We start from the raw sequence: 17,613 nt of genomic DNA on the forward strand, positions 1-17,613 counted from the left end.
CTTTCTGACTCACTTCACTCTGTATAATAGGCTCTAGGTTCGTCCACCTCTTTGCAACTGACTCAAATGCATTTCTTTTTATGGCTGAGTAATATTCCTTTGTGAGTACATACCCCAACTTCTTTATCCATTCATCTGTCGATGGACATCTAGGTTGCTTCCATGTTCTAGCTATTGTAAATAGTGCTGCAATGAGCACTGGGGTACATGTGTCTGCTTCAATTTTGGTTTCCTCAGGGTATATGCCTAGGAGTAGGATTGCTAGGTCATACGGTGGTTTTGTTCCTAGTCTTTTAAGGAATCTCCATCTTCCATTGTGGCTGTATCAATTTACATTTCCACCAACAGAGCAAGAGGGTTCCCTTTCTCCACACCCTCTACAGCATTTACTGTTTGTAGACTTCTTGATGATGACCATTCTGACTGGTGTGAGGCGATGTCTCACTGTAGTTTTGATTTGCATTTCTCTAATGATGAGTGATACTGAGTATTTTGTCATGAGTTTGTTAGCCATCTGTACGTCTTCTTTGGAGAAATGTCTGCTTAGGTCTTTTCCCCACTTTTTGATTGGGTTGTTTGCTTTTCTGGCATTGAGTTGTATGAGCTGCTTGCATATTTTGAAAATTATTCCTTTGTCAGTTGATTCATTGGCTATTATTTCCTCCCATTCTGAGGGTTGTCTTTTCACCTTGCTTATAGTTTCCTTTGCAAAAGCTTTTACGTTTAATCAGGTCCTACTTGTTTACTTTTGTTTTTATTTCCATTACTCTAGGAGGTGGGTCATAGAAGATCTTGCTTTGATTTATGTCATGGAGTGTTCTGCCTATGTTTTCCTCTAAGAGTTTTATAGTTTCTGGTCTTACATTTAGGTCTTTAATCCATTTTGAGTTTATCTTTGTGTATGATATTAGGAATTGTTCTAATTTCATTATTTTACATGTAGCTGTCCAGTTTTCCCAGCACCTTTTATTGAAGAGGCTGTCTCTTCCCCATTGTATATTCTTGCCTTCTTTTAAAAAAATAAGGTACCCAAAGGTGCATGGGTTTATTTCGGGGCTTTCTATCTTGTTCCATTGGTGTAGATTTCTGTATTTTTGCCAGGGACAAGACAAGCATGTCCACTCTCACCACTATTATTCAACATAGTTTTGAAAGTCCTAGCTATAGTAATCAGAGAAAAAAAGAGAAAGAAAAGGAATCCAGATTGGAAAAGAAGAAGTAAAGCTCTCACTACTTGCAGATGGCATGATACTTTACATAGAAAACCCTACAGATACTATCAGAAAATTACTAGAGCTAATCAATAAGTTTAGCAAAGTCGCAGGATACAAAATCAATACCCAGAAATCATTTGCATTCCTATATACTAACAATGAAAAATCAAAAAGAGAAATTAAAGAATCAATCCCATTCACCATTGCAACAAAAAGAATAAAATATCTAGGAATAATAATAATCTGAGACAAAAGAACTGTATACAGAAAATTATAAGACACTGATGAAAGAAATCAAAGATGACATAAACAGATGGAGAGATATTCCATGTTCCCGGGAAGGAAGAATCAATATTGTGAAAATGACTGTACTACCAAATGCAATCTACAGGTTCAATGTGATCCCTATCAAATTACCAATGTCATTTTTCACAGAACTAGAACAAAAAATGTCACAATTCATATGGAAATGGAGAAGACACCAAACCACCAAAGCAGTCTTGAGAAAGAAGGATGGAGCTGGAAGATTCAACCTTCTTGACTTGAGATTATACTACAAAGCTACAGTCATCAAGACAGTATGGTAGTGGCACAATTACTACATTTTGGTAACTGACATTCTGCATCAATTTAAATCACACCAGGACCTCACAATAAGTTTAAATTCTTCCAAATAAAGATACAGGAGAAAAGTCGTGATAGGTAAGCTCACATAAGGGTTTATTTTCTCAGGCTTATTTATTTATTTAACAGAATATATTAAGGATCTTTTATGTGGTGATGCTAAGAATCCTGATGAATTGATCATTTTCTCATTATGAACTTGGCCTCTTTATCTCTAGTAATACTCCTCAATTTCAACTGTTTATTTTCTTATATTAATATAACCATTCCAGATTTCTTATAATTTACATGCTATAACATTCATAAACATTTTTAATTGGTGTGTTATAGGAGATTATTATAGACTCACATGCAACTGTAGGAAATAATATGATAATATGATAAACTGCATGCACTTCACCCAGCTTCCCCCAATTATAATATTTGTAAAATTATAGTATAATGTTACTATTAGTTTTTTGAGAGTGATACAATATACTGATCTTATCCAGATTTCTCAATCAGTTTACCTGTATTTGTGTGTGTGTGTGATACTTAGTACCATATAGGTTAATCATCTGTGTAGTTTCCTGTGCCCATCTCCACAGTCAAGATACTAAAGAATTCCTAACTAAAGTATTCTTCTTGTTGTACTGATATAAATATACCATCTACCCTTGCTCCTATTATTCCCTTTCCAATTTTGGCAACTATTAGTGAGTTTTCCTTTTTTTTTTTTTTTATTTAATTTTATTTTTAAACTTTACATAATTGTATTAGTTTTGCCAAATATCAAAATGAATCCGCCACAGGTCAGGATGGGGAACACGTGTATACCTGAGTTTTCCATTTTTTAAACTCTGTCACTTACAGCTGTTTTAGAGGGGAGGGATCAAGATGGTGGTGTAAGAGGACATGAAGCTTACCTACCTTCATAATAATATCAAATTCAACAATACTAAGCCTAAACTAAATGAAATGCTGAAGGGTCTTCTCTAAATAGAGAATAAGCATTTACTAAATAGCCAGATCAAAAGTCAAAATGGCAAAGCTGGTGCACTGGGACAACCCAGAGGGATGGGATGGGGAGGGAGGTGTTGAAGGGGGTTCTGAATGGGGGGACACATGTACACTCGTGGCTGATTCATATCAATGTATGGCAAAAACCTCCACAATATTGTAAAGTAATTAGCCTCCAATTAAAATAAATAAATTAATCTTTTAAAAAGTCAGAGTGGTTAATTGGATTAAAAAATAAGAACCTGCAGTATGCTGTCCACCAGAGATTCACATCAAGACAAAAGACACAGGCTGAATGTGTGGGAAAAGATATTTTATTCAAATGGAAATAAGAGATCAGGAGTAGCAATCATGTCAGACAAAACAGACTTTAAAACAAAGACATAAGGAAAGACAAAGAAGGGCATAAATAATGATAAAGAGATCAATACAAGAAGAGGCTATTACATTCATTAAAATACACACACCCAATATAGGAGCACATATATATATATATATATATATATACTAATAGACATAAAGGGAGAAAATGACAATAATACAGAAATTGTAGATACTGTAAACCCCTCTGACATCAGTGGAGAGAATATCCATAAAGAAAAGCAATAAAGCAAAAGAGGTCCTAAATGAAACAATGTTGGACTTAATTGATATCTAATGGATGCTACATTCAAACCAAAAACAAACAAATAAAACAAAATACACATTCTTTAAATTGTGCATAGAATGTTCTCCAGAACAGACTACATAACTAGGTAACCAAACGAGTCTCAACAAATTTAAGAAGATAGAAATTATATCAAGCATATTTTCTGACCACAATGTTATGAAGCTAGAAATCAATTTTAGGGGGAAGAAAAACAGAAAAGAATAAATATATGAGGACTATACAGTTCAGTTCAGTTGCTCAGTCGTGTCCAACTCTTTGCGACCCCATGAATCGCAGCACGCCAAGCCTCCCTGTCCATCACCAACCCCCAGAATTCACTCAGACTCACATCCATCGACATACTACTAAAAACCCAATAAGTTAATGATCAAATCAAAGAGGAAACCCAATGAGCTAATTATTCAAAAAAGCCAATTCTAAGATGGAAATTTAGAGCTGTACATGCTTTCACCAAGGAACAAGAAAAATCTTAGATAAAAGACCTAACGTACTATCTAAAATAATCAGAAAAAAGAAGCCCAAAGTCAGCAGAAGAAGGAAATAATAAAAATCAGTGAGGAGATCAATAAACGAGAGCTTTGGAGTCTGAGGCTGCCACAGGAATAAGATTATCCTGGACAAGATAACTCTCTTTAAATCATTAGCATTCACCCTCTGCCCTCTTGTGGTAGCTATTACTGCTTGACTAATATGGGATGAAGGTTATGAATCAATGAGCAATAATAGATAATATCTAATGTTCCTAAAACAGTGCTTATTAAAATGAATGTGCATCTGTAAAAAAAATAAATAAATAAAAATCAGAGGTAAAGATCAAAGGAACCAAGAGCTAATATTTTGAAAAGATAAACAAAATTGATAAACCTCCAGACTCAGAGGTTTGACAAACTTCCAGACTCACCAAAAGTAAATGATAGAGGACTCAAATAAACAAAATTCGAAAGGAAAGAAGAGAAATAATAATAACTGATGCCATAGAAATACAGAAAAAAAAAAAACCAGAATTGAATACTATGAACAAATATACGCCAACAAATTGGACAACTTAGAGGAAATAAACAAATTTCCAGAAACATACTGCCTGCCAAAAATAAGTCAAGATGAAACAGTTTGAACAAACCAATCACTATGTGTGAAGTAGAGTCTGTATTTTTTTTAAATCCGTGCCAAAAAAAAGTCCAGGACTGGACAGCTTCACTGAGGAATTCTATCAAACATATAAAGAAGAAATTAAACCTGTTCTTCTCAAAAATTTACCAGAAAATGAAGATGAGGTAACACTCCCAACTTCATTCTACAAGGCTGCTCTTATTACCCTGATACCAAAATCAGACAACACAAGAAACAAAATAAAATCCCATGCCTGTATCTTTGATGAATATAGATGCAAAAATCCTCAACAAAAAATATTACCAAGCTAAATCCAACAGTATATAAAAAGGATCATTTACCATGATCAAATTGGATTTATTCCAGGGTCACAAGAAAGACCAAAAAATCACATAATTACTTCAATGGACAAAGAAGACACATTTGACAAAATTCAACATCCATTCATTATAAAAACTTTCATCAAAGTGGTTATAGCAGGAACATAACTCAACATAATAAAGGCCTCTTAACAAAACCACCTCTGGCCAATGTAATACTCAAAGGCAAAATGTTGAAAGACTTCTGGTAAATTCAGGAACAAAATAAGGATGCCTACTTTCACCACTTCTACTTAACAAAGTACTGAAAGTCCTGTGCACAGCAATCAGACAAGGAAAAGAACTAAAATGTATCCAAATGGTAAGGCTATCACTATTTGTAGATGTCATGATACTCTCTACAGAAAACCCTAAAGTAACCGCCAACAAACTGTTAGAGGTAATGAATGAAGTTAGCAAGGCTATAGGACACAAGATTAATACAGAGACCTATTGCATTTCTATGCACTTCTAATGGAATATCTGAAAGAAAAGATAAAAAAAAAATCATGGGGAGGAGCCAAGATGGCGGAGGAGTAGGACGGGGAGAACACTTTCTCCCCCACAAATTCATCAAAAGAGCATTTAAACATCGAGTAAATTCCACAAAACAACTTCTGAATGCCGGCAGAGGACATCAGGCACCCAGAAAAGCAGCCCAACTCTTCGAAAGGAGGTAGGAAAAAATATAAAAGACAAAAAAAGAGACAAAAGAGGGAGGGACGGAGTTCCGTCCCGGGAAGGGAGTCTTAAAAAGAGAGAAGTTTCCAAACACCAGGAAACCCTCTCACTGCCGAATCTGTGCCGAGCTTTGGAAGCACAGAGGGCAACATAAAAGGGAGGGGAAAAAAAAAATAAACAATTAAAAATCGCGGATTGTGAGCCCTACGGGAACTCCCCCAGCGGAGAAGCAGCGCAGACGCCTGCACACGGCATTAGCAAGCGGGGGCTGGGCAGGGAAGTGCGGCACGGGCTGTGTCCCTTAGAGTAAGAATCGGGCCGAATGTCCTGAGCACTATCTGAGCGAAATAATTTGGGCTAGCAAACCAGACTGTGGGATATCTACCACGCGAAAAGCCAGCCCTAACCTAAGACACCGCCAGGCCCGCGCACAGAACAAAGGACTGAACAGAGATAGCCGGCTGCAGACCTCCCCCTCCGGTGACAGGCAACCAGAGCCGGAAGGGGGCAATCGCAGCCCCAGAGAGACACTATCTATAAAACTGTAAGCAGGCTTCTTTGCTAACTAAAACTTCTTGGGGGTCTGGACGGTCAACATCTGCCTGAGAAGGTGCGCCGGTTTTACACCCAGATAACCGAGTGGCGGGGAGGGGATAAGTCGCAGCATTGGCGCCCGCCAAGCACCTCATCGCCTGAGCTGCTCGACCTGGGAAGAACACAAAACGCAGGCCCAACCGAGTCTGCGCCTCTGAGGACTACCCGAGTGCCTGAACCTGAGCGGCTTGGACCTGGGAGCTCAGCCCAGGGCCGGCCTCTGATTGTTCCCGGCGGAACAACCTAGAGCCCAAGCAGTGTGGGCAGGGAGGTTACACGCGCCGTGAGCGGGGGCAGACCCAGTGTGGCCGAGGCACTTCGAGCGCACGCCAGTGTTATCTGTTTGCAGCATCCCTCCCTCCCTCCCCACAGCGCGGCTGAACAAGTGAGCCTAAATTAAAAAAAAAAAAAAAATAGGGTCCTCCACCGTCCCCTTTGTGTCAGGGCGGGAACCAGACACTGAAGAGACCAGCAAACAGAAGAAGCTCTAACAGAGGGAAACGCCTTGGAAGCTACAGGCCATAGATTAAAACCCTGTGGTTACTACGGATTACATAGGAAGGGGCCTATAGATCTTGAGAAATATAAGTCGGACTAAGGAACTGCCAAAAATGAACTGAACCCACAATACTCACAATAAAACCAGAGAAAGACCTAGATATATTTTTACTATTTTTACGATCAATCTTTCTTTCTTTTTTTTTTTAATTAAAAAAAAATTTTTTTAAGTCCTCTATTGTCCTTTAATTTTCACTTTTATAACTATTACTTTGCAAAAAAAAAAAAAAGACCCTATTTTTTTTTTTTTTTCTTCTTCAGCAAACTTCATATATATATTTTATAATTTTTTGACCGTGGTTTTTTTTTTTTTTTCTTTTTTCTTTTTTCTTTTTCTTCTTTTCTTTAACATTGCATTTTTGAAATTCCAAACTCTACTCTAGATTTTTAATTTTAGCCTTTTGATATATGTTATCAATTTTGTACCTATAGTTTTTTTCATAATTGCTGTGACTTTTTTTTTTTTTTCCTCTGTTTCTTTCTCTTCTTCTTTTATATAACATCGTATATCTGCAATTCCAAACTCTACTCAAGATTTTTAATTTATGCTTTTTGGTATTTGATATCAATTTTGTACCTGTATTTTCTTTATAATTTTTGCGACATTGTTTTTGTTGGTTTGTTTGTTTTCTCTCTTTATTTTTCTTCTTCTTCTTCTTCTTTTTTTTTTTTTTTTTTTTTTTAACGTTGTATTTTTGAAATTCCAAACTCTACTCTGGATTTTTAATTTTTGCTGTTTGGTATTAGTTATCAATTTTGTACCTGTAGTTTCTTTATTACTTTCACGACCTTGTTTGTTTTTCTTTGTTCGTTTTTTCTCTCTTTCTTTTCCTTCTCCTTTTCATTAACATCGCATTTTTGAAATTCCAAACTCTACTCTAATTTCTAATTTTTGTTTTTATGTATTTGTTACCAATTTTGTACCTTTAAGAACCCAATCTTCAGGACCCATTTTTCACTAGTGTACGAGATTACTGGCTTGACTGCTCTCTCTCCCTTTGGACTCTCCATTTTCTCCACCAGGTCACCTGTATCTCCTCCCTAACCCCTCTCTACTCTACCCAACTCTGTGAATTTCTGTGTGTTCCAGACGGTGGAGAACACTTAAGGAACTGATTACTGGCTGGATCTGTCTCCCGCCTTTTCATTTCCCCCTTTTATCCTTCTGGCCACCTCTGTCTCCTGCCTCCTTCTTCTCTTCCCTGTATAACTCCGTGAACATCTCTGAGTGGTCCAGTTGTGGAGTGCACATAAGGAAGTGACTACTGGCTAGCCCACTCTCTCCACTATTGATTCCACCTCATCTCATTTGGGTCACCTCTAACTCCCTCCTCCCTCTTCTCTTCTCCATGTAACGCTGTGAACCTCTCTGAGTGACCCTCACAGTAGAGAAACTTTTCATCTTTAACGTAGATGTTTTATCAGTGGTGCTGTATAGAAGGAGAAGTTTTGAAACTACTGTAAAATTAAGACCGATAACTGGAAGTAGGAGGCTTAAGTCCAATCCCTGACTCCAGGGAACTCCTGACTCCAAGGAACATTAATTGACAGGAGCTCATCAAACGCCTCCATACCGACACTGAAACCAAGCACCACACAAGGGCCAACAAGTTCCAGGGAAAGACATAACAAGCAAATTCTCCAGCAACAAAGGAACACAGCCCTGAGCTTCAAGATACAGGCTGCCCAAAGTCACCCCAAAACCATAGACATCTCATAACTCATTACTGGACATTTCATTACACTCCAGAGAGAAGAAATACAGCTCCATCCACCAGAACATCGACACAAGCTTCCCTAACCAGGAAACCTTGACAAGCCACCTGTACAAACCCACACACAGCGAGGAAATGCCACAATAAAGAGAACTCCACAAACTGCCAGAATACAGAAAGGACACCCCAAACTCAGCAATTTAAACAAGATGAAGAGACAGAGGAATAGCCAGCAGATAAAGGAACAGGATAAATGCCCACCAAACCAAACCAAAGAGGAAGAGATAGGGAATCTACCTGATAAAGAATTCCGAATAATGATAGTGAAATTGATCCAAAATCTTGAAATTAAAATGGAATCACAGATAAATAGCCTGGAGGCAAGGATTGAGAAGATGCAAGAAAGGTTTAACAAGGACTTAGAAGAAATAAAAAAGAGTCAATATATAATGAATAATGCAATAAGTGAAATTAAAAACACTCTGGAGGCAACAAATAGTAGAATAACAGAGGCAGAAGATAGGATTAGTGAATTAGAAGATAGAATGGTAGAAATAAATGAATCAGAGAGGATAAAAGAAAAACGAATTAAAAGAAATGAGGACAACCTCAGAGACCTCCAGGACAATATTAAACGCTACAACATTCGAATCATAGGGGTCCCAGAAGAAGAAGACAAAAAGAAAGACCATGAGAAAATACTTGAGGAGATAATAGTTGAAAACTTCCCTAAAATGGGGAAGGAAATAATCACCCAAGTCCAAGAAACCCAGAGAGTCCCAAATAGGATAAACCCAAGGCGAAACACCCCAAGACACATAGTAATCAAATTAACAAAGATCAAACACAAAGAACAAATATTAAAAGCAGCAAGGGAAAAACAACAAATAACACACAAGGGAATTCCCATAAGGATAACAGCTGATCTTTCAATAGAAACTCTTCAAGCCAGGAGGGAATGGCAAGACATACTTAAAATGATGAAAGAAAATAATCTACAGCCCAGATTATTGTACCCAGCAAGGATCTCATTCAAGTATGAAGGAGAAATCAAAAGCTTTTCAGACAAGCAAAAGCTGAGAGAATTCTGCACCACCAAACCAGCTCTCCAACAAATACTAAAGGATATTCTCTAGACAGGAAACACAAAAATTGTGTATAAATTCGAACCCAAAACAATAAAGTAAATGGCAACGGGGTCATACTTATCAGTAATTACCTTAAACGTAAATGGGTTGAATGCCCCAACCAAAAGACAAAGACTGGCTGAATGGATACAAAAACAAGACCCCTGCATATGTTGTCTACAAGAGACCCACCTCAAAACAGGGGACACATACAGACTGAAAGTGAAGGGCTGGAAAAAGATTTTCCATGCGAATAGGGACCAAAAGAAAGCAGGAGTAGCAATACTCATATCAGATAAAATAGACTTTAAAACAAAGACTGTGAAAAGAGACAAAGATGGTCACTACATAATGATCAAAGGATCAATCCAAGAAGAAGATATAACAATTATAAATATATATGCACCCAACACAGGAGCACCGCAGTATGTAAGACAAATGCTAACAAGTATAAAAGAAGAAATTAACAATAACACAATAATAGTGGGAGACTTTAATACCCCACTCACACCTATGGATAGATCAACTAAACAGAAAATTAACAAGGAAACACAAACTTTAAACGATACAATAGACCAGTTAGACCTAATCGATATCTATAGGACATTTCATCCCAAAACAATGAATTTCACCTTCTTCTCAAGTGCACATGGAACCTTCTCCAGGATAGATCACATCCTGGGCCATAAAGCTAGCCTTGGTAAATTCAAAAAAATAGAAATCATTCCAAGCATCTTTTCTGACCACAATGCAGTAAGATTAGATCTCAATTACAGGAGAAAAACTATTAAAAAATCCAACATATGGAGGCTGAACAACACGCTGCTGAATAACCAACAAATCACAGAAGAAATCAAAAAAGAAATCAAAATTTGCATAGAAACGAATGAAAATGAAAACACAACAACCCAAAACCTGTGGGACACGGTAAAAGCAGTCCTAAGGGGAAAGTTCATAGCAATACAGGCACACCTCAAGAAACAAGAAAAAAGTCAAATAAATAACCTAACTCTACACCTAAAGCAACTAGAAAAGGAAGAAATGAAGAACCCCAGGGTTAGTAGAAGGAAAGAAATCTTAAAACTTAGAGCAGAAATAAATGCAAAAGAAACAAAAGAGACCATAGCAAAAATCAACAAAACCAAAAGCTGGTTCTTTGAAAGGATAAATAAAATTGACAAACCATTAGCCAGACTCATCAAGAAACAAAGGGAGAAAAATCAAATCAATAAAATTAGAAATGAAAATGGAGAGATCACAACAGACAACACAGAAATACAAAGGATCATAAGAGACTACTATCAACAATTATATGCCAATAAAATGGACAACGTGGAAGAAATGGACAAATTCTTAGAAAAGTACAACTTTCCAAAACTTGATCAGGAAGAAATAGAAAATCTTAACAGACCCATCACAAGCACGGAAATTGAAACTGTAATCAAAAATCTTCCAGCAAACAAAAGCCCAGGTCCAGACGGCTTCACAGCTGAATTCTACCAAAAATTTAGAGAAGAGCTAACACCTATCCTGCTCAAACTCTTCCAGAAAATTGCAGAGGATGGTAAACTTCCAAACTCATTCTATGAGGCCACCATCACCCTAATACCAAAACCTGACAAAGATCCCACAAAAAAAGAAAACTACAGGCCAATATCACTGATGAACATAGATGCAAAAATCCTTAACAAAATTCTAGCAATCAGAATCCAACAACACATTAAAAAGATCATACACCATGACCAAGTGGGCTTTATCCCAGGGATGCAAGGATTCTTCAATATCCGCAAATCAATCAATGTAATACACCACATTAACAAATTGAAAAATAAAAACCATATGATTATCTCAATAGATGCAGAGAAAGCCTTTGACAAAATTCAACATCCATTTATGATCAAAACTCTCCAGAAAGCAGGAATAGAAGGAACCTACCTCAACATAATCAAAGCTATATATGACAAACCCACAGCAAACATTATCCTCAATGGTGAAAAATTGAAAGCATTTCCTCTAAAGTCAGGAACAAGACAAGGGTGCCCACTTTCACCATTACTATTCAACATAGTTTTGGAAGTTTTGGCCACAGCAATCAGAGCAGAAAAAGAAATAAAAGGAATCCAAATTGGAAAAGAAGAAGTAAAGCTCTCACTGTTTGCAGATGACATGATCCTCTACATAGAAAACCCTAAAGACTCCACCAGAAAATTACTAGAACTAATCAATGACCATAGTAAAGTTGCAGGATATAAAATCAACACACAGAAATCCCTTGCATTCCTATACACTAATAATGAGAAAACAGAAAGAGAAATTAAGGAAACAATTCCATTCACCATTGCAACGGAAAGAATAAAATACTTAGGAATATATCTACCTAAAGAATCTAAAGACCTATATATAGAAAACTATAAAACACTGGTGAAAGAAATCAAAGAGGACACTAACAGATGGAGAAATATACCATGTTCATGGATTGGAAGAATCAATGTAGTGAAAATGAGTATACTACCCAAAGCAATCTATAGATTCAATGCAATCCCTATCAAGCTACCAACAGCATTCTTCACAGAGCTAGAACAAATAATTTCACAATTTGTATGGAAAAACAAAAAACCTCGAATAGCCAAAGCGATCTTGAGAAAGAAGAATGGAACTGGAGGAATCAACCTACCTGACTTCAGGCTCTACTACAAAGCCACAGTCATCAAGACAGTATGGTACTGCCACAAAGACAGAAATATAGATCAATGGAACAAAATAGAAAGCCCAGAGATAAATCCACGCACATATGGACACCTTATCTTCGACAAAGGAGGCAAGAATATACAATGGATTAAAGACAATCTCTTTAACAAGTGGTGCTGGGAACTCTGGTCAACCACTTGTAAAAGAATGAAACTAGAACACTTTCTAACACCATACACAAAAATAAACTCAAAATGGATTAAAGATCTAAACGTAAGACCAGAAACTATAAAACTCCTAGAGGAGAACATAGGCAAAACACTCTCTGACATACATCACAGCAGGATCCTCTATGACCCACCTCCCAGAATATTGGAAATAAAAGCAAAAATAAACAAATGGGACCTAATTAACCTTAAAAGCTTCTGCACATCAAAGGAAACTATTAGCAAGGTGAAAAGACAGCCTTCAGAATGGGAGAAGATAATAGCAAATGAAGCAACTGACAAACAACTAATCTCGAGAATATACAAGCAACTCCTACAGCTCAACTCCAGAAAAATAAATGACCCAATCAAAAAATGGGCCAAAGAACTAAATAGACATTTCTCCAAAGAAGACATACAGATGGCTAACAAACACATGAAAAGATGCTCAACATCACTCATTATCAGAGAAATGCAAATCAAAACCACTATGAGGTACCATTTCACACCAGTCAGAATGGCTGCGATCCTAAAGTCTACAAGTAATAAATGCTGGAGAGGGTGTGGAGAAAAGGGAACCCTCTTACACTGTTGGTGGGAATGCAAACTAGTGCAGCCACTATGGAGAACAGTGTGGAGATTCCTTAAAAAACTGGAAATAGACATGCCTTATGATCCAGCAATCCCACTGCTGGGCATACACACTGAGAAAACCAGAAGGGAAAGAGACACGAGTACCCCAATGTTCATCGCAGCACTGTTTATAATAGCCAGGACATGGAAGCAACCTAGATGTCCATCAGCAGATGAATGGATAAGAAAGCTGTGGTACATATACACAATGGAGTATTATTCAGCCATTAAAAAGAATACATTTGAATCAGTTCTAATGAGGTGGATGAAACTGGAGCCTATTATACAGAGTGAAGTAAGCCAGAAAGAAAAACACCAATACAGTATACTAACGCATATATATGGAATTTAGAAAGATGGTAACAATAACCCTGTGTACGAGACAGCAAAAGAGACACTGATATATAGAACAGTCTTATGGACTCTGTGGGAGAGGGAGAGGGTGGGAAGATGTGGGAGAATGGCATTGAAACATGTAAATATCATGTATGAAATGAGTTGCCAGTCCAGGTTCGATGCACGATACTGGATGCTTGGGGCTGGTGCACTGGGACGACCCAGAGGGATGGAATGGGGAGGGAGGAGGGAGGAGGGTTCAGGATGGGGAACACATGTATACCTGTGGCGGATTCATTTTGATATTTGGCAAATCTAATACAGTTATGTAAAGTTTAAAAATAAAATAAAATTAAAAAAAAAAAAAAAGATAACAAAAAGATTATTTCTGGTTGGCTTATGATTTTATTTTTAGTTTAATTCCATAATACATTTAAAAGTTCTCTTTTGAGTGACCTTAATTAGAAACCTAGTATTAATTCTATCTGTAATTTCTTATCAAATTATTACTATATTTTTACTTTTAAAACAACCTCCTGTTACATTTTTAAAATCCCTATCTTTTAAGCTTTCATTGAAACATTTCTTTTTCTGTGGCTGTCTTTTTTTTTTCACAAATATAATTGTATATATTTAAAGTGTACAATGTGAACATTTGATAAACTAGACAACAATAAATACTATATGGCATCACTTAAAAAAAAAAAAAAAAATCATGTTGAAAATTGTATCAAGATGCAAATAAAATGAAAAGTGAAAGTGTTAGTCACTCAGTCACATCCGATCCTTTGCCACTCCATGGACTGTAGCCTGCCAGGCTCCTCTGTCCATGGGATTCTCCAGGCAAGAATACTGGAGTGGGTTGCCATGCCCTCCTCCAGGGGATCTTCCCAAACCAGGGATCGAATCCAGGTCTCACACATGGCAGGCAGATTCTTTACCCAGTGAGTCACCTGGACAGCCTATCCTATTGTAAAAGTCAGTCAATCCTCTCCACTCTTTGCCATCCCATGGAATAGTCTATGGAATTCTCCAGGCCAGAATATTGGAGTGGGTAGCCATTCCCTTCCATAGGGGATCTTCCCAGCCCAGGGACTGAACCCAGGTTTCCTCATTGCAGGTGAATTCTTTACCAGCTGAGCCACCAGGGAAGCCCAAGAACACTGGAGTGGGTAGCCTATTCCTTCTCCAGCAGATCTTCCGGACCTAGGAATCAAACTGGGGTCTCCTGCATTGCAGGTGGATTCTCTACCTGCTGAGCTACCAGGGAAGCCCCATTCTATGTGTTTCTATAGCTTATTTCTTTTCACTGTTGAATACATGAAATGTATATACATTGTTAGTTTAACTGGCAAAGCCCAACAGGATTGTTTCAAGTTTTTATTTGTCTCTTTGTTCTTTATTGAGATATAATGGACATAAAAAATTGTATAAGGTTAAGATAAGGGGCTTCCCAGGTGGTGCTAGTGGTAAAGAACCCCCCTGCCACTGCAGGAAATGGAGAAGATGCAGGTTCGGTCCGTAGGATGGAAAGTTCCCCTAGAGAAGGGCAAGGCAACCCACTCCAGTATTTTTGGTTAGGAAATCCCATGGACAGAGAAGCCTGGTGGGCTATATTCCATGGGGTCGCAAAAAATCGGATATGACTGAAGTGACTTAGCTCACACGCAAAAGATATACAGTGGGGGCTTCCCTGGTGGCTTAGTGGTCAAGAATCTGCTGCCAATGCAAGAAACTGGTGGGTATGATCCCTGGGTAGGGAAGATCCTCTGGAGAAGAAAATGGCAACCAACTCCAGTATTCTTGCCTGGGAAATCCATGACAGAGTGGCCTGGTGGGCTATAGTCCATGGGGTTACAAAGAGTTGGACATGACTTAGCAACTAAACAACAAGATATACAGCAGTGCTGATTTGATACATTTATATACTTCAATATGATTATTATTATAGTGTTAGCTACAAGCTAACACTCTAATCATGCCACAAAATTATCATTTCTTTTTTGTGTGGAGAATAATTAAGATCCAGACTAACGACGTTTGAAATTTGCAATATAGTATTGTTGACTATGGGCTTTCCTGGTAGCTCAGATGGGAAAGAATTTGCCTGCAATGCGGGAGACCCAAGATTGACCCCTGGTTTGGGAAGATCGCCTGGAGAAGGAAATGGCAACCCACTCCAGCATTCTTGCCAAGAGACTTTCATGGACAGAGGAGCCTGGCAAGCTATAGTCCATGGGATTGCAAAGTGCCAGACACGACTGAGCAACTAACACACACATACATACACAAACACACACACACACGTACACACACCTACATTGTTGACTATAATCACAAATTATGCATTACATCTTATCTACTAGTTGCAAATTTGTACCATTAAACTTTTCCCCAATTCCCCGATCTCCAAGCTCCTGATAACCACCATCCTACTTATACCATTTTATACAAGTTTGACTTTTTTTACATTTGACGTCTAACTTATATACAGTATCTGTTATTCTCTGTCTGATTTATCTTACTTAGCACAGTGCTGTCAAGGTATATTCATGTTTTCACAAATAACACTTCTATTTTTCTCATGACTGAATAATATCCTATTGTTTAAACTTACACTATGTTTTTAACTATTTACTTTCAGATGAGCACTTACGTTGCTTCTTTGTTATTGTAAAAAATAATCATGGGAATGCAAATATCTTTTCATTGTCCTGTTTTCATTCCTTTTGCATATAAAACAAGAAACAGGATTGCTGGATTATATGCTATTTAAAAAAAATTTTTGTGGAATCTTTATGCTGTTTTCCATAATGACTGCACTGATTCTTATTAGCACCAAGTATTGCCTCTACTCCACATATTAATGTCCCTGGTGGCTCAGTGGTAAAGAATCCGCCTGCAATGCAGGAGAGGGAGGCTTGATCCTTAGGTCGAGAAGATCCCGTGGAGAAGGAAATGGCAACCCACTCCAGTATTCTTGCCTGGAAAATTCCAAGGACAGAGGGTCCTGGCAAGATATAGCCCATGGCATCGCAAAAGTGTTGGACAAGACTCAGCAACTAAATAACAACCATAACCACATACTCACCAACACTTATTGCCTCTTGTCTTCTTGATGCTAGCTGTCAATGAAAAATTAACCAATAGTCAATCCAAAGGAGAAATAGAGAATTTTATTTGAACCAGGCTGAGGATTGTAATCCAGGAGACAGCCTTTCAGAAAACTCTGAGGACTGTTCTATTTGTTAGAAGTTGAAGGCACAGTCATATATATATTTTTGAGACAAAGAAATTTATGTCACAAATGACACACTGACATTTTGCATCAAGTTCACCAAAGATACATAGTCCAGTTCTGCACACACCAAGCAAGCAGCAGATCACCATTACCTGTTACAGTTGAGCAGTCTCATCCTTTAGGAGCTCTGATTAATGTTTAACGCAGACACACATTGCACATGAAGGAGGGATCAGTATGGGCAGGGAATATGTCATGCTTAAAGTTTCTTGTCCTGCTTTAAAGTACAAATTTTATTCCATCACAGCCATTCTAAGAGGTGTGAGGAGATTCTTCATTGTAGTTTTGATTTTCCTTTCCATGATGACCAGTAATGTTGAGCAACTGTCCAAAAACTGATGGCCATTTGTATGCCTTCTTTAGGAAAATGTCTATTAGGGTTCTTTGTCTTTTTTAAATTGGGTTACTTGGTATTTTGTTATTGAATTGTAGGGATTACTTATGAATTTTGGATATTAACCCTTTTTCAGATATCTAACTTGGCAGTATTTTCAAATCCATACTATGCAATACTTCATGGCAATAAAAAGGAATAAAATACTGATACAAACAAAAACAGGCATGAATTTCAAGTACAATATACCAAGCAAATGTCAATACAAAAAAAGTATAAATCTGTAATAAACTTATGTGATGTTCTAGGAGAAACAAAGTTAACACCTAGTGAAATACACAGTGGAAGAGGATTGAAGGCTAAGGGACAATTCTGACTGAGGAATGAGCACAAAAGTAATTTCTGGGTGATGGAATTAATCTCCCTGTTGATTGGGTTGCATTTGACCCTGGTATATGAATTTA

The sequence above is a fragment of the Bubalus kerabau genome, chromosome 5 (assembly GCF_029407905.1).
Source record: "Bubalus kerabau isolate K-KA32 ecotype Philippines breed swamp buffalo chromosome 5, PCC_UOA_SB_1v2, whole genome shotgun sequence".
NCBI classification, from domain to species: domain Eukaryota; kingdom Metazoa; phylum Chordata; class Mammalia; order Artiodactyla; family Bovidae; genus Bubalus; species Bubalus kerabau.